This window comes from Tamandua tetradactyla, chromosome 8 (assembly GCF_023851605.1).
Source record: "Tamandua tetradactyla isolate mTamTet1 chromosome 8, mTamTet1.pri, whole genome shotgun sequence".
NCBI lineage: Eukaryota > Metazoa > Chordata > Mammalia > Pilosa > Myrmecophagidae > Tamandua > Tamandua tetradactyla.
The window spans coordinates 102,907,962-102,927,513 of record NC_135334.1 but is presented as its reverse complement, the minus strand read 5'-3'; the positions used below and the strand labels follow the sequence as shown (position 1 = coordinate 102,927,513).

Here is a 19,552-nt window from a genome sequence, read left to right as displayed (position 1 = left end):
AAATTGGCATCTCCTCATTTCTCCTCTCTTCTCAGCAAAAGAGTCCACTTATGCATTATTATATTCTAGAGACTTTGTAAAGAAGTGCCTATGTGATTAGCATTCACCTTTTTAAATAGATTAATGGATTTTTAGTTACACTCACAACTACCACCAAGTTTGAGAAATGGAACTTTTCCTATCACCCTAGAAGCCCCTCCTGTGCTCTGGCCCAGTCACAATCTCCTCTCTTTTCTCCAAAATGACCATGATCATGAGTTCTTTATTTCCAATTTACTTTCATTTAAAAAATAGTTTCATCACCCAAATGTATATTTCTAGATCTTATTTTCATTCATGCCTATGAAAGATGAGTAGTTTTTAAAGTTAATCTCTTAGTTTACCTTTTAATTTATAAATTTCACCTACAACATTTTCTTCTCCTTAAATTTTATTGTTTGAAGAACTTAGGGCATTTGACGTGTACAGTTCCCACCGTCCGGTCCTTGCTGATTGCATTTTCCTGGTACAGTTCAACATGGCCCCCTGTTCCTTGTATTTCTGGCAAATAGGGAACTGAATGAGAGCATTGGACAGACTATGTCCCATGCCTTTGGCAAGACTGCAGATTGCATTGTGGTCTCTCATTCACATATTCATGATATCTGGTTGCCTTTTCAAGATGCTGGTACATGTTGGTTAGCTCCATTAATTCATTGGGGGTTTCAAATAGCAAAATACCAAGTTGATAATTTCATGTTTTTATAAGAGACACTTCCCTTTATTTACTATTTGGCTACCCAGTAGAATAGCTTACAAAGGACTGATAACAGGTTACAGAGGACTACTAATTTATATAGGACTAATGCTTGCTTCTGTTCTTCTATTTACCATTTTCACTATAATGGATTAGTTTCCTACCTCCCCAAAGATGAACAACTAGTTTTCTAAAAAGAAATATCATTATGTATGCATGAACTTAAATTAGGTATTTCAATCAATTACAGTGATCTTTTTTGAGCTCATATTTTCCTATCCCTGGGCAGTGGAAGGCTATTCTAGTTGGTTCCTGAGTCCATCTGTCTTTGATAACTTTCTAACTTGAATTTGATGTTTCAAATTTGATGTTTCAAATTCAAGTGGTTCACTTCTTGCCTCAGATCTGAAATCCGATATTTTTCCATGAAGCCCTGATTTCTTTTACTAGGAAATGGCATTTCAAGACAATGTTTGGATTTTGGAGATGTTCATTTTTACCAGTTTGACTGTTTCTAGGCTTCTTCAGTAGTCAGAACTGAAAACCCCTCTCCATTTCAGCTACTCTTTTCAAGTTGGCCTGCCAAACTTTCCAGTAAATGACTGTTGGCCACTTTAGGGCTGTCCTTTCCTTATGACTTTCAGATGCCCCGTGATTCCCTTTTCTTTCTCCCACATAGACACCAATATCTTGCAAGCCTTGTAGCTGTTAGTTGTATGTCTGTAATTGCTTGTATTTTGGGGCTCATGACATTATCTTGTTATTTAGTTCTCTTTATAGATGCTTTACAAGGGGTTTTGGTTCTGTAATATTGTTGTTCTGATTCTTTTAGATGTAAGGATTTGGAGAGACTGAGAAATATGCCTCTTTGCTGCCATCTTCCCCTGGATATGGGTTATTTAGCTTTTGAGTTTGATGATAATGACCATCTACTTGTGCAAAGTCCTGGGAATGGGTGAGGATCTTTTAATATAGCAGGAATGAACGAAATGGTATGTAGAAAGAAGATTTACAAAACCACGGTTCCACAAGCAGCCTTGTGCACATAAATTTTCTCTCTAGGTAAAATCAAGAAATTGGATCAGCTCAGCTGTTCCCAAATTGCATATGTGGCAAGTTAATAGGAGTTATTTATAAAAAGGGTTAAATAAGATTTGGAAATGTTAAGTATTAACCAGGAATTTAGGAACTTTAGAGCCTTTAATATGCCAAGTGATAGAAAATTTTCAAAAGGGGGATTATGTTTTGCACTTTTTCTTGATCTTATTTGACCCCCTTTCTTCAGGTCATCTCTTAGAATTCTGTTATATTCCTGGACCTTCAGAAAATCCCAGCTTAGATGATCTCTAAGGCCCCTCTTATATGAAAGTATCTGTACCTCTAAGTGCTTTTATGGAGATATTATCAGTGTGCTATATATTAAAGGGATATAGTGAAAGTCAAATGTTTGACATTACTGCCTGCTCCTGAAGTGTTTCTTTCTCTCTATTTCTCTTCCTCTCATAAATATCAAAATTTTGCTTCAAAGACCTGGGGTATTTCTCTGTCCCTGTTATTATGTTGTTCTTACAATGTCTATTTATTAGTATTTGTTCATGTTCATTACCTAGTTTTATAATAAATATATCTTTTGAGCACCTATTCTATTACTGCCATGGTTTTAGCATTAGCAATGTGGTAGGGAACAGAACAGACAAACGTATAATTACCAGACCTAATATCAGATAGAGTGAAGTGCTATAAGGAAAATTAAGCAAGGTAAGGAGCTAAGGAGTGGGGAGGCAGGGGAATGTCATTGCAGAGATGATGCTTTGGGAAGGGCTTTATCAAGGGGTGGAATTTTCCCAGAAACTCGAATACAATAAGGAAAGAAACATGTACACTGCTGGGAGATGTATTTTCGATGGAGTAACCCAAAGTGAAGAAGTACTGCATTGGGTGTGCCTGGTGTGTCTGTGGCAGAACAGCCGGAGGATGGAAAGTGGAAGAAACGCCAGATCATCAACAGAAGCCAGATCCTGAAGGGACTTATGCATCAGGATAAGGACTTGGGATTTTACTTCAAGTGTAATGGGAGTCACTGGAAGTTTTCCATGATGTAAATAATACAATGCATATTACAGTTATAAAGAATTGCTCTAGCTGCTGGGTGGGTAGAGAACGGCAGTGGGCAAAGAATGGAAGGAGGGAGAGATGAATGGTGAGCTAGACTAGAGTGAGGGCAGCTCAAGGAAAAGAATGGTCAGGTCTGAATTTTAAAGGTAGAGTTAACTGGGTTGTCTGATAAACTGGATGCAGGTTATGAGAGAGAAGGAGTCCAGGATAACTCTAAGGTTTGTAGCTTGAGCAATTGAGTGGAGGAGTGAAGCAACTATCTACTGAGGTTCACCATCTCCATATTCACTATATGGTGGGGGAATAAGTTTCTGCTTTTATTTTTTCTTGGGGAATTAGGGGCAGAAATCAGAATTTTTCTATTAAAGGCATCTTGTTCAATGATGTTCAATGACTCTTATTGGTGCTTTGAGAAGTCTCCATACACATATGGACAGATGAGCACACAAAAGCAGTCTGGGGTATTAGCTGCCCCCTGAACGTCACGCTAAGTAGGATTACCTGCCTCTTTTGCTCCCAGATCCTTTATATGCCACAGCTTGACAAACTTTCCTGAAACCTTGTGTTCACTTTGCAATATCTTTGCCAGAAACTCTTATGGTTCCCTAGTATCCAAAGATAAAATTTAGACCCACTGACCCAGAATTTAAGGATCCAAAGCAACTTGCTAAACTTCTAGCCAATTATTGCCACACTTGAACCATCTTTTAAAATTTCATGGCTCTGTTTGTTGTAGGTTTGCCTTGTGCTTTCCTTTCTTTTCTCTGATTCCTCTTTCCTGCCCATTTTGTTTCCTGTCTTTTCTCAATCTAGATGCACTCCATAATCAAGACCCGATTTAAGTTCTAAGTGCTACACATTCTGTAGGCTAGAAAGGATTTCAGTCTTTAGTTTCAAAGCAGACTGGATTCAGATCTCGGATTTGTAATTCGCCGGTTATATAATCTTAGACAAATTATCTACTATTTCTGAGGCTCAATGTACACATCTGTAAAATGGAACAGAAATATATTTTTCAAAGACTTCTCACTTTGCTGTGAGAATTAAATGAGAAAAGTCTACTTCTGATACATAGGAGATGATGCTCCTTAGGACTCTTCCTCCTCCTCATTCTCTTGATTTCCCAATATATGCTCCTCCATTTGGAACTCTCATAAGCACATTTTATTTGTTTCATTCAGTCCGTATTGAAATTGTTGGGTGTTGATGAAGGTAGTTACAATTTTTACAGAGCTCTCATAGTCTGATCTCATTTAATTATAGAAACACATAATTCTGCCTCTTCTGTATTGTAAACCCTTGTTAGCGCAGAAATATGTAACAATCATTTTTTTTTTTTTTTGGTTGCATGGTCCGGGAATCAAACCTGGGTCCCCCTAATGAAAGGCGGTCACTCTAACCATTGAACCACCCATGACAAGCATCTTTGCTTTCCTCCCAATACCTAGCCCAGTGCCAGTACTAAATCAGGAACCTGATAAATACTGACTGATGGAGCATAAGAAGGTGAATATTTTTATTTAGGTATTTATTTATTTCTCTGTAAGGTGGGGTCACATTTCATTATTTTTCCATGTGAATGCCCTATTATTGCAGCACCATTTTTTTTGAATGCTTTGTTTGTTTTGCTTGTTTTTTGGGAAGTGCATGGACCAGGAATCGAACACATGTCTCCCACATGGCAAGTGAGAATTCTACCACTGAACTACCTTTGCACGCCCTCAGCTGTCCATTTTACATGGTATAGGGTAAAGGATTGTGGTAGGGTGGTAGTGGTGGCCAGAGAATGTGAAGAGAGAGAGCACTTTAACACCCCCCCATCTTCACTTGGGGATACAATAGCAACCTATCATCTCTTGCCATATGTGGAAATTTTTCTTAATGAACAAATGTTTGATTTCTTCCCCATTCTCTGAGATTGAGAGTGAAATTTGCTCTTTTGCTTGTTTTTTCATTTACATTTAAGATGGAATGCCTGGTACATTTTTCACTAAATGTCATAATAGCCACCCATTAGTGGATATGAACTAGAAAAAAGACTAAATGAAAGGAGGAGTATATATTAGAGAGTGAGAGCCTGTCGCACACATTTCAAGCATGAATCAGGCAATCCATTATATAGCAGTGACTGTGGCCAAGAAATACATGTTCTCCATGAAGTTCATGTCACTCCATAGCCCATATATAATACAGATGTAGCCTATTATCAACATAGGCATTCCAAGAATAATTAACAAGTTAGGAAAGGATTTAAGGAGACACACAAAAAGTAATTTTGTCAAATTGTAGATGAAGTAGATGATGCGGTTGACACTGTCAGTAGGAAATGATTATTCATATTTTCTTTTGTAGAGGGGTGATGGTTTGGCACTGATCCATCTACATTCTCTTTCCAGGTTCCTTGTATGATCAGGGGTAAACTGACTGAGTTTTGCTGGAACCTAGGAGCTGGCTGGGATTCAAGGTTAAAGCTTTAGTCAGGGAACAGATTTTTTTCTTTGTTTGACATTAATTGGCTTCTACAGGGATGGGGTCTGTGACTTGGCTTCATCAGAGCAATTCTCTAACTCTCTGAGTTAATTGGCAGGGGATGATAAACATTTGTTTTAGCTCTAGAGTGTTTAAGGCACGGTATGGGATGTCCAGTCTAAAAGTCTACACTCACACCATAGTGATAAATCTCAGGAAAGGGATTAACCAATTCCATTAATAAAATATGCCCTTAAAAGTTATAGCAGAAATCTGGAAAAGTCCTAGAGATGTCATCTAGTTTACCTTTTTGCCTCTGTAAAGAAATGAAACATGCCAAGAGGGCTGCTGCTAATTGTTTATGACCCAAAGCTTTCACTTATCTTTGTGTAATCCAAATCTCCAAGAAAGCAAAGCAGAAACAAATACAAATACAATTCATTGGCCTGTGTAAACTATTTTTTAAAGCTCAGTTGTGGGGCATTAATGAGATGAGTGTGTATTCACATGTACCTCTCATTAAAGACAAATCCTAAAGTTGCTCTAAGCAAGGCAACAATGCAAGCAGATTACCTAGAATTGCCATGATGTTATCAGGTACAGGGCCAGATTATTTTAAAACTGAAGAAACAAGCTTAACATAGCATCTTACTCTAATGGTACAGACCTGCCTGATATTTTGCTGGGGTAGCCAATTGGAAATTATACAAATAATCCTGCTTTTGCCAAAGAGGCTATTTTTAACAAGCCTAAATATTTATACTGAAAAATTCATGCCATTTTCACCATTTAATTAGAGCCTTTCCTTACTTTTATTTGCCTATTTAGGTTTTATTTCCAAAAGCTGATATACATTAAAATCATGAAATTTTTCTTGCTGCTGTTGGCTTGAATGCAGATTCATTAGATTCACCCAAATTTGAATAACAGATATTCATGTTTTGGGACAAATTTGAATCCTTCCGTGTTTATGGAATATGTGATTTTTTGTGTGTGCTGGATTTGTTCTTTATATCATTGGAGATATACCTTTATTCTTATTCAGTTTACACTTGGAAAATCATACTGGATTTATTTGTAGTATTTTCTTTGTCTTTATAGAAGTGCTTTTCATATGGAAAGATGTTCTACTTGTGCAAACTTCCAATTCATTATTACCAGCAGCTACAATCTCCAATCTTGCCTTGGCTGGAACTTTTCCCTTTGGATGATGCAAGGATGCCTTCTTTTAAGCATAATTACTGGCTCCACTGGATCCAAAATATAATATCCATATGTTATTTTCACTTTTAAAATTTAATCATGGAAAATGATATCCTATCTAAAACAAAAAATGAATTTTATAGTTAACCATCCCAAAGCATTTTAAATTGCTTTTTTTGAAATACAGCTGTGCCACTTGCACGTCTGAATTGTCAGATGCAATCACTCACCAGAACCTCTGATCTTTATTTTCTCATTATCATTTATTAGGCAACTACCATGGGCCAGGAACTGGGGATGTAGAAGTGAATCATACATATATATATATGATACTTGTGCCTCATGGAACTTACAATCTCCGAAGAAACCGCATTAGTGTGATTTATCTTCCAAAGCTCAAGCACAATGTGTTATGGGAACGAGAAACTTAAGAATCAGTGGAGACCTGAAGATTGAGTAGGATTTACCCAGGTAAAGAGAGACAGAAGAAACAGCAAGGGGAAGCTCCAGGGGACGAAGAAAACATGGCCTATGAGAGGACGTGAGTCCAGCACAGACTAGGGTAGGAGGGTATGATCTAGGATCCTGGGAATTTCTCTTCAGATTTCTTCTGTCCTTATTACCCTGTGAAATCTTTCAAAGAAACCCCATTACTTTAGGGAACGGAGTTCAAGCACATTCTTTATGTCATAGCATTTTGCCTACTGCCAAAAATTGTTGAATGAAGACATGATCACTAAAATAGCAAATTGTGTTATTTTCCCAATTGGCCTTTTTTTCCTTAAATTTTTTTTATTAATTTTTAAAAAAAATATAACAAACAAAAACATTCTTAACATATGATCATTCCATTCTACACATATAATCAGCAATTCACAGTATCATCACATAGTTGCATATGCATCATCATGATCACTTCTTAGAACATTTGCATCAATTCAGAAAAAGAAATAAAAAGGCAATGGAAAAAAGTCCATACATACCATACCCCTTCCCCTCCCTTTCACTGATCACCAACATTTCAATCTACTAAATTTATTTTAACATTTCTTCCCCCTATTATTTATTTTTATTCCATACGTTTTACTTGTCTGTTGATAAGGTAGATAAAAGGAGCATCAGATACAAGGTTGTCACAATCACACAGTCACATTGTGAAAGCTATATCATTATACAATCATCTTCAAGAAACATAACTACTGGAACACAGCTCTACATCTTCAGGAAGTCAGTTCCCTCCAGCCTCTCCAATACATCTTGACTAAAAGGTGATATCTATTTAATGCGTAAGAATCACCTCCAGGATAACCTCTCGACTCTGTTTGGAATCTCTCAGCCATTGACACTTTATTTTGTCTAATTTTACTCTTCCCCCTTTTGGTCGAGAAGATTTTCTCAATCCCTTGATGCTGAGTCTCAGCTCATTCTAGGATTTCTGTCTCACATTGCCAGGAAAGTCCACACCCCTGGGAGTCATGTCCCGCATAGACAGGGGGAGGGCGGTGAGTTTGCTTGTTGTGTTGGCTGGAGAGAGAGGCCATATCTGAGCAACAAAAGAGGTTCTCTAGGGGGTAACTCTTAGGCCTAATTTTAAGTAGGCTTGACTTATCCTTTGTGGGGTTAAGTTTCATACGAATAAACCCCAAGATTGGGGGTTCAGCCTATTGCTTTGGTTGTCCCCACTGCTTGTGAGAATATCAAGAATTCTCAACTTGTGGAAGTTGAATTTTTCCCCTTTCTCACCATTCGCCCAAGGGGACTTTGCAAATACTTTTTTACTCACTGTTTAAATCACTCTGGGATTTACTGGGGCATCAGTCTGGACAAACACACAAAATCTTATGCCCTACTCAAGGTTCCATGTACTTATGGTGTTCAATTAAGCTGTCCTCATAAGTTATATTAGGAAATGCACTAGTCCAAATATAAATTTTGTACCAGATAAGCATTTTTTTGCTTTAGTCTCACACATAAGTTAAAATTTTAAAATATTAATTACCATCTATTTTCAACACCCTGCAGTAATGACATTCCTTTGTTCTTCCTCATGAAAAAACTTTTTAAATTTGTACATTTATTCACTATCATTATACACTCTAGGCATTCCTAGATTATACGATCTCAGTCTTTATTGTCTTTCTTTCTGATTTCATTTATGCCCCCAGCCCTCCTCCCTCTATCATTCTTACATTCAGCTTCATTCAGTGTTCTAACATAATTGTATTACAGTTAGATAGTATTGTGCTATCCATTTCGGAGTTTTTACAATCAGTCCTGTTACACAATCTGTATCCCTTCAGCTCCAGTTACCTAATATCTTACCCTATTTCTATCTCCTGTTTCCAATGAAATTCTCCAAGTTTATTCAGTAATGTCAATTCATATCAGTGAGACCATGCAGTATTTATCCTTTTGTTTCTGGCTAATCTCACTCAGAATAATGTCCTTAAGGTCCATCCATGTTGTTACATATTTCATAACTTTATTATGTTTTACAGCGGCATAATATTCCATCGTATGTATATACCACAGTTTGTTTAGCCACTTGTCTGTTGATGGACGTCTTGGCTGTTTCCATCTCTTTGCAACTGTAAATAATGCTGCTATAAACATTGGTGTGCAAATGTCTGTTTGTCTCTTTGCCCTCATGTCCTCTGATAGATACCTAACAATGGTATTGCCGGGTCATTTGGCAATTCTATACTTAGCTTTCTGAGGAACTGCTAAACTGCCTTCCACAGCGGTTGTACCATTTGACATTCCCACCAACAGTGGATAAGTGTGCCTCTTTCTCCACATCCTCTCCAGCACTTGTCATTTTCTGTTTTATTGATAATGGCCATTCTGGTGGTGTGAGATGATTCTCATCGTGGTTTTGATTTGCATTTCCCTAATAGTCAGGGAAGTTGAGCATCTTTTCATGTGCTTTTTGGCCATTTGTATTTCTTCTTCTGAGAAGTGTTTGTTCAAGTCTTTTGCCCATTTTGTAATTGGGTTGTCTGTCTTTTTATTGTTGAGTTGAACAATCTCTTTATATATTCTGCATACTAGACCTTTATCTGACATATCTTTTCCAAATATATTCTCCAATTGTGTAAGCTTTTTACTTTCTTGATGTTCTTTGATGCACAAAAGTGTTTAATTTTGAGGCATTCCCATTTCTTTCTTTCTTTCTTCAATGCTCATGCTTTGGGTGAAAGGTCTAGGAAACCACCTTCTATTACTAGATTTATAAGATAATTCCCTACATTTTCTTCTAACATTTTTATGGTCTTAGATCTAATGTTTAGGTCTTTGATCCATTTTGAGTTAATTTTTGTATAGGGTGTGAGATATGGATCCTCTTTCATTCTTTTGCCTATGGATAGCCTGTTCTTAAGGCACCATTTATTGAAGAGACTGTTCTGTCTCAAGTGATCTGGCTTGACTGCCTTATCAAAGATCAATTGTCCATAGATGGGAGGGTCTATATCTGAACACTGTATTCTATTCCATTGGTCGGTATATCTATCTTTGTGTCAGTACCATGCTGTTTTGACCACTGAAGCTTCATAATATGCCTTAAAGTCAGGTAATGTGAGACCTCTGTTTTCATTTCTCTTTCTCAATATACTTTTAGCTATTCAGGGCACCCTGCCCTTCCAGATAAATTTGCTAATTGTTTTTTCTATTTCTGAAAAGTAAGTTTTTGGGATTTTAATTGGTATTGCATTGAATCTGTAAATCAATTTAGGTAGAATTGACAACTATATTTAGTTTTCCAATGCATGAACATGGTATGCCCTTCCATTTATGTAGGTCTTCTGTGATTGCTTTTAACAATTTCTTGTACTTTTCTTTGTATATGTCTTTTGTCTCTTTAGTTAAATTTGTTCCTAAATATTTTATTCTTTTGGTTGCAATGGTAAATGGCATTTTTCTCTTGATTGCCCCTCAGATTGTAAATTACTAGTGTATAGAAACACTACAGATTTTTGAGTGTTGATCTTGTAACCTGCCACTTAGCTGTACTCATTCATTAGCTCTGATAATTTTGCTGTGGATTTTTGGGGGTTTTCAACATATAGTATCATATCATCTGCAAACCATGAGAGTTTCACTTCTTCCTTTCCAATTTTGATGCCTTGAATTTCTTTTTCTTGTCTAATTGCTCTGGCTAGAACTTCCAACATAATGTTGAGTAACAGTGGTGATAGTGGACATCTTTGTCTTGTTCCTGATCTTAGAGGGAAAGTTTTTAGTTTTTTCCCATTGAGGATGATGTTAACTTGTGGGTTTTTCATATATTCCCTTTATCACTTTGAGGAAGTTCTCTTCTATTTCTATCCTTTGAAATGTTTTCAACAGGAAAGGGTGTTGAATTTTGTCAAATGCCTTTTCTGCATCAATCAAGATGATCACGTAGTTTTTCTGCCTTGATTTGTTGATATGGTATTACATTAATTGATTTTCTTATGTTGAACCATCTTTGCATACCTGGGATGACTCCTGCTTGGCCACGGTGTTTGATTCTTTTAATGTGCTGCTGGATTCGATTTGCTAGAATGTTGTTGAGGATTTTTGCATCAATATTCGTTAGAGAGATTGGTCTGTAGTTTTCTTTTTTTGTTATATCTTTGTCTGGCTTTGGCATGAGGGTGATGTTGGCTTCATAGAATGAGTTAGGTAGCTTTTCCTCCTCTTCAATTTTTTTGAAGAGTTTGAGCAGAATTGGTAGTAATGTTTGGTAGAATTCACACGTGAAGCCATCTGGTCCTGAAGTTTTGTTTTTGGGGAGCTTCTTAACGGCTGATTCAATTTCTTTACTTGTGATTGGTTTTTTGAGGTCACCTATTTCTTCTTGAGTCAATGTTGGTTGTTCATGCCTTTCTAGAAAGTTGTCCATTTCATCTACATTGTCATATTTATTAGCATAAAGTTGTTCGTAGTATCCTCTCATTACTTCCTTTATTTCTGTGGGGTCAGTGGTTATGTCTTCTCTTTCAGTTCTGATTTTATTTATTTACATCCTCTCTCTTCTTTTTGTCAACCTTGCTAAGAGTCCATCAATCTTATTGATTTTCTCATAGAACCAACTTCTGGTTTTGTTGATTTTCTCAATTGTTTTCATGTTCTCATTTTCATTTATTTCTGCTCTAATCTTCATTATTTCTTTCCTTCGGCTTGTTTTGGGGTTAGTTTGCTGTTCTTTCTCTAGTTCTTCCAAGTGGATAATTAATTCCTCAATTTTTGCCCTTTCTTCTTTTTTGATATAGGCATTTAGGGCAATGAATTTCCCTCTTGACACTGATTTTGCTGCATCCCATAAATTTTGATATGTCATGTTTTCATTTTCATTTGCCTCGAGATATTTACTGATTTCTCTTGTAATTTCTTCCTTGATCCACTGGTTGTTTAAGAGTGTGTTGTTGAGCCTCCACATATTTGTGAATTTTCTGGCACTCTGCCTATTATTGATTTCCAACTTCATTCCTTTATAATCTGAGAAGGTGTTTTGTATGATTCCAATCTGTTTAAATTTATTGAGACTTGCTTTGTGACACAGCATACAGTCTATCCTTGAGAATGATCCATGAGCACTTGAGAAAAAGGTGTATCCTGCTGTTGTGGGGTGTAATGTTGTATAAATGTCTGTTAAGTCTAGCTCATTTATCGTATTATTCAAATTCTCTATTTCTTTATTGATTCTCTGTCTAGATGTTCTGTCCATTGATGAGAGTGGAGTATTGAGGTCTCCAGCTATTATGGATGTGTCTATTTCTCTTTTCAGTGTTTGCCTCATGTATTTTGGAGCATTCTGGCTCAGTGCGTAAATATTTATGATTGTTATGTCTTCTTGTTGAATTGTTCCTTTTATTAATACATAGTGTCCTTCTTTGCCTCTTTTAACTGTTTTACGTTTGAAATCTCATTTGTTAGATATTAGTATATCTACTCCTGCTCTTTTCTGATTGTTATTTGCATGAAATATCTTTCCCCAACCTTTCACTTTCAACCTATGTTTATCCTTGGGTCTAAAATGTGTTTCCTGTAGACAGCATATAGGTGGGTCCTGTTTTTTAATCCAGTCTGCCAGTCTATGTCTTTTGATTGGGGAGTTTATCCATCAACATTTAGTGTTATTACTGTATCGGTAGTACTTTTTTCTACCATTTTGCCTTTTGGATTTTATAGGTCATATCTAATTTTTCTTCCTTTTACCTTTACTGATAGCCTTCATTTCTACACTGTTCTCCACACCTCTCTCTCCTGTCTTTTCATATCTGCCTCTAGTGCTTCCTTTAGTATTTCTTGTAGAGCCAGTCTCTTGGTCACATCCTCTCGGTGATTTTTTTTGTCTGAAAATGTTTTAATTTCTCCCTCATTTTTGAAGGACAATTTTGCTGGATATAGAATTCTTGGTTGGCAGTTTTTCTTTTTTAGTAATTTAAATATATCATACCACTGTCTTCTTGCCTCCATGGTTTCTGCTGAGAAATCTACATATAGTCTTATTGGGCTTCCCTTGTATGTGATGGATTACTTTTCTCTTGCTGCTTTCAAGATTCTCTCTTTCTCTTTGACCTCTGACATTCTGATTAGTAAGTGTTTTGGAGTACTTCTGTTAGGGTCTATTCTGTTCGGGAGTATGTTGCACTTCTTGGATCTGTAATTTTAAGTCTTTCATAAGAGTTGGGAAGTTTTCAGTTATAATTTCCTCCATTAGTTTTCTCCTCCTTTTCCCTGCTCTTCTCCTTCTGGGACATCCACAACACATATATTCATGTGTTTCATGTTGTCATTCAATTCCCTGAGTCCCTGGTCATATTTTTCCATTATTTTCTCTGTATTTTCTTTTGCTTGTCAGGTTTCAGATGTTCTGTCCTCCAGTTCACTAATCTTATCTTCTGCCTCTTGAAATCTGACATTGTAGGTTTCCATTTTTTTTTATCTCTTCTACTATGCCTTTCATTCCCATAAGTTCTGTGATTTGTTTTTTCAGACTTTCGATTTCTTCTTTTTGTTCATTCCTTGCCTTCTTTATATCCTCCCTCAATTCATTGATTTAATTTTTGATGAAGTTTTCCATGTCTGTTCAAACATTCTGAATAAATTATTTCAACTCCTGTATCTCATTGGAATTGTTGGCTTGTTCCTTTGACTGGGCCATATCTTCAATTTTCTTAGTGTGATTTATTATTTTTTGCTGGCATCTAGACATTTAATTACCTTAATTAGTTTATTCTGGAGATTGTTTTCACTTCTTTCAACTAGGATTTTCTTTGCTGGATGACTTTGTTGTCTATCTGTTCTTTGAGATTCAGTTCTGCTTATTCTGGACCACAAGCTTAGGTTTTGTTTAACAGATCATAATGTTTCAGTTCTTGTTTTCTTGTTTCTTGCCCTGCGTGTATGGTGCCTTTCCCCTGCCCCTCACCCTTAAGAGGGTCTACTTAGTTGTTATAGATCCCAATCAGATTTTCCCAGACCAAACTGGCCTTCTGTCAGGAGGAAAGAGTCACCTGCATCAGTTTTCCCTGAGGGTAAGACCAAGCAGGTTGAAAGACTTTCCTGTGAAGTCTCTGGACTTTGTGTTTTTCCTATCCTGCCCAGTATGTGGTGCTTGTCTGCTTGTGGGTCCCACCAGGATTAGGGGATGTGGTACCTTTAACTTCAGCAGACTCTCCCTGCAGGGGGTGTGTTTGAAGCAGAGGAGAGGTTGTAGGTTGGCTTTAATCACTTCAATTTTCCAGACCCTGGGGTCTGAATTCCTTGAGGGAGGGATTCCACCTGAGCTGGGCCCCATCCCTCTCCTGAGGAAGGCACAGGCTCCTGACCAGCCCTCAAACAAGCTTGTTTCTGCCCATGCCTGGGGCAGTGCAGCCTGAGAAGCCCTGCTGCTGTATCCAAAGGCAGTCAAGGCTTTGTAGAATCACAGCCACAAAAAAGAGAGAGAAAAATCCTTCTCAGAGCAGGACCCTGGTTCCTCCAGTTTGACAATCAAGAGCATAAGTTGGTATGTTGCTTTGTGTCCCCTCAGATTCTATGTGCCCCCCCCTTTCCTTCAGGGCCCAGACCCTTTCAAGTATTACACGTATCTGATCCAAAAAACCCTCTGTTTCCTTTTTTTTTTTTTTTTTTTTTTATTCTTTTCCTGTCAGCCCTGCCCCCTCAGTGCTGGGGCAAGAATCAGCAACCTCTAGAGGTTCAATTGAGCCGGGGTCCTATTTTCAGTAGTCAGAATTTGTGAATTAATTCTACACTTAGTTGCACTCAGCCCCTGCTGCTGGTAAAGTCCCTTTCCTTTCCCCTTTGGGGAGCAGCCTGTGGGAGAGGGGCGCTGGCCACCACGGCTTGGGGGACTCACAATTCTTGGGGGGCTTGCAGCCAGTCCAGCTGGTCCAGACTGGGGTACGCTGTGTGTCTGGTCACTGACGTGGCCCCAGCAATTGTTCTGTACTGTTTCTGGTTATTTACTAGCTGCTCTGGAGGACGAACTAAATCCCACACCTCTCTAAGCTGCCATCTTGGCACAGAACTATCCTCCCAGTTGACTTTTAACTTTAATCCTGGCCTAAGCTGTCTATTTTAGGTAAATTTAAAACATGACTATTTTAGCCATCAGAAATAAGGCATTATTGCCTTATTTCTAGGGGAAGTGCTCATAGTTGTTTGTGAACAACATTTGGTAACATTGCTGGAATTGTGTTTTGGTCATCTTTTCAGTTCTATTTGTAGTATGGACATTCATTGACATTGTATTCATTTCTGAAAATGAAAAGTTTCATATCATTTTTAGTTGAGAAATAATATCCCCAAACATAAACTGGAAAAATAAAAGTAACCTTCCTTATATCTGGCATTGTTCTTACTCAGTTCATCTATCCAATATGAAATATCCATGTGACATAAAGATTAAAAGTACACAAGAAGGATTCTGGGTGATGATGCTGACAGATTTTTAAATTTCCCTCACAGATCATCTATAGAGCAAAATCCAAAATTCATGGACAATATTTATATCAAGATTAGGTAAAAAGGCATCGCAGTGAATCCCAAAGTATGAGTGGAGAGGGACAAACCCCTTAAAAGTCACAAGATCTATGTAGTATCAGCAACTGTGCCAGGAGAAATAGGGGAACTGATGGATATGAAAATTTTCCAAATCATCAACAGGTGTTCACTGGGAAGTTTAGTATGGCAATTTGAGAATGGTAGCCAAACCTGGGAGGGGATTTTCTGGATCTTATAGTAGCTGATTGAAAAGATCCCATGGTAAGGAATCAAAGCAGTCTGGGATAGGTGAATTTCAAAGCTAATCAGACAAAACACCCTTCCACGATAAAGCTTCCTTCTTGAGAAAAAGACTTCATGTCGAGCTGCCCAGGGATAATAAAGACAATAGAAAACAAAGATTCAGACACAAATGAAAGAGAGAAACCAGAAATTCTTAGAACATTACCAGCCCTATTTTTGAAATATAGCTTAAAACCATAAGTTTATAAAGGTTTCTGAATCGTACCTCTTCCTAATAGTTAAGGGAAGCTAATTTCAGGTAAAAATGAGCAACAGGAAATGATTAAGGTTTAATCTCGCATCAAATTATTTTAAGGAAAAAAAGAAAAAAGAATAAGTAGCAAAATAGCATTCCTACAAGCAACACATGCAAAGAAGGACAAACCCTCCAAAAGATGAAACATAGTCTGTTTTTCTATTTTATTCTTTATTTTCTATTTCCAGCCGTCTGTAATGAAACAAAAAGACTTTAAATAAAATTTGCAATCTATAAAAAAAAACATGCATAAAATTAGAAACTCAAAAGTGAGTGAGCTACTCAGAAAAGAAAGAAATAAAAGAAAAAAATTGTTAAAAAAGATGGATACTCAACCAGAAGGAATATAAGATGAAATAAGCACAAGCACAAGATGATAAAACTGTTTAATTACTTATAGAGAAAAGAACATCAGATTACCCATCCCCAAATAAAACAAAACGAAACACCAAAAACAAAAAAAAACCATAATGACATATTAAATTCTGTGAACCAAGAATTTTATATTTAGCTAAACTGATTTTCAAGTGTAAAGCTCTTAACTGCTGTCAACATGTGGGAACTCAGATGATATTGTTCCCATAAGTTTTTCCTGAAGGATTTGTAAGAGATGGGCTTCAGACAACCAAACTGACTAGAAAGACACTGACACAGGACTGGCGCTCTGCAGTAAATATATATTTATTTGGAGAACATACTATAGAGGAGAAAAAAAGATATTGTAAAATGAAAAAATAAAGCTAAATTGTATTGCTAAGGGATGCACATCTGGGTGATAAAACTCTAAACCAGGAAAGTAAGGAAATGGATACCATAAAATTCAGGATGGTGGTTACATTTGGGGAGAAAAAAAGGGGTTTATTATTTGCTGGGACCTGAGGATGTGTTCTGGCGTGGCTGGCAATGCTGTGTCTAAACCTGGGTGGTGGCTAATGGGTGTTTGCCTTATTATAACTTATTAATCTATACATTTGCTTTATATGATTTTGTGTATCTATGCTATATTTTACAGTAAGTTTCTTTTAAATTTTACTTTAAAGATTAACAATACTCCCAATAATAAAATAGTGATTTTTATTTTATCACTGTGGCTAGAACAATAGGAATAGAAAGATAACTCCTACTACAAACATAAGAAAGGAGTTAGAGATTTTGCTCCCAACAAAGTTGCAAGACGATTACTCTGAAAATCCAACAATGTAGTGCATTGCAAAAAAAAAGAAGTAATTCATAAGACTCCACATTAAGCAATATGTGGTAGTTTGGTGATTTATTTTTTTTTTTGAGTGGGGCGATCAAATTATGCTTAATTTATTTTTATTGGAATAAGACAGGGATCCTGGTTTAGACATTTTTTAAAGGTAAAAGACTGAAATAACTTCTCTTGTGATAAGTTATCCCATCTGGTGTCAATCCTCTTTTCCCTTTGCATTAACAGTTGGCTATAATTTGAATTTAAAACCGAGGAAGAGAATGAATAGTCTGGAGCTGTCATTGTGACTTAGTTTGAAAAGTTTCCATAGAATCCTGTAATATTTCTTTGAAACTCGGTTGCAAATATGAATCGAAGCCTTATTTGACAGGCAGCAATTATGGCATTAAGAACAATGGGGGAAATGTTTGGAGAACAAGAGACAGCCACAGCAGATGCTGTAAAGGAAAACTCGGCAGGCTGTTGAATTAAGTAAATCTGAGTTTGCAGTCTGATTCTGCTACCTCAGTTTCCTTACCCATAGAATGGGGACAATGATACTTAATCAGAATTGTGAAGATTTTAGCGAATAACTACAAAGCACTGAGCTCAACGCTTGGTACATCAAAGGTGCTTAATTGAAAATAATTTTCTCCCATTCCAATAATGCCAGCTGCCTGTCCTGGCTGTAAAGAATCTAACAGAACAAGCAAGAAGGGGTCAGAAGGCTTGTTGAGAAGACTCTCATACATTTCCTCAAATGAATTCTAGAGAAGCACGAGACGCAGAAATTATTTTTCCTTTCATTCATGAGGTGACGTCATTCTCAAGTGGTTTTTCTGGCAGCAGCATTAATTATTATGAAACTTAATATTAAAAAGGGAACTCCAGAGACTGACTCTTGGCTGATAAAATAAGCTGGCCTTCACAATGGGTGAAAGACCATAGCTTGTTACTTTGGTTAAAAGAATCTCAATACTCACAAGAATACACATTTTGAAGTTTTTTTTCCTTTTCAAACACCATGGTTAGTATTGAGTCTAAAACAACCCGTTAAGAAATCTCAGTGTAAGAAATGATGAATATGCAACTATGTGATGATATTAAGAATTACTGATTGTATATGTAGAATGGAATGATATCTTAATGTTTTTGTTTGTTAATTTTTTTAATTAATAAAAAAAGTTAAAAAAAAAATCTCAGTGTGAATTTTTTACAAAGTAGGATGGAATTACAAGTGAATCCAGAATGCAAACACATTTTCTTCCTAAATATGAATTGCTTTAAGGTTGGTTATTCACTACCCTGAAGTCATTTTTTATTATTTATTATTATTTTTTATTCACCAAGGGCTGAGTGGTTTTCTTAAGCAATTTCTTGGCTGGAAACTAACAAAAGAGATAAACTTATTTTTTTTTTCTCTCCTGCTCAATCCCCAACATTTCGCAAATGTTTTCTGGTAACATGTATGTCAAGCAAGTAGCTGTTTAAAGTTAGATTTGGAGGCTTTGCTAATGGTAGAAGCAATTTCTAGGTGGCCAGATGCCAAAGAATAATAATATTTTTCACTCATACACCCTCAGTCTCTAATACAACTTAATGTGTGAAATGCTGCTGGGCTGGCTTACACACATCTTCCAGAAATACCAGCAGAAATCCAGTGGATGTTGGAAAGATTATATAGCTGTACTCCCCAGAGGCCATTTCAATATTGTTCATTCTTAACCGATTTGGCTGTTTTTTATTTGACAAACAGCCCACTAGAAACATTTCTGTTTGACTGTATTTTATTCATTGTATGAAACTTGCATGCCAGGTGTTCATGCAGAGGCAAAACGGGCCAGTTGCAGTCTCATTTTACATTTTTCTAGCAAACTTTTATCTACGGGCCTCCAAGGGCATGACAGGTATTAAAACACTCCTGCAGAAAGGGTGAGCAACTACTCAGCAGAGAGAATAATGGAGATCTGAGAAATTACCTGAAAAGCTTAGGTCACCTTCTCACCTACAAAAAGCTATGACTACATTTTCCCCTGTGGTTCCTATGGGATTCTGAGCAATAACATGATGCAGATGCTCTGGGGATGTTTGCTTCTCAATTCCATCCTAAACTCTTCGGAAAGAAGTATTCCAAATGATTTATTTGTATGTTTCTACTACAAGTTGTGGCCTTACTAGCTTTACTCAGCAATTACACAGCTTCCGTGCATGTCTTCAGAGGATAAAATTTGACTACCACAACATTTGTGAGTTTCTTTTCTTCTATCCCTCTCCTTCCCTGTCCCTCTCCCTCCTCTTTTCGTTC

The 19,552-nt window shown here is 36.8% G+C and overlaps 1 protein-coding gene across 2 annotated transcripts in view; it reads right to left on the bottom strand.

The window, feature by feature from the left end:
- The window catches only part of BBOX1 (gamma-butyrobetaine hydroxylase 1), an 82,331-nt gene that overhangs the window by 15,157 nt on the left and 47,622 nt on the right, over nt 1-19,552 (bottom strand). The window lies entirely within an intron of this gene.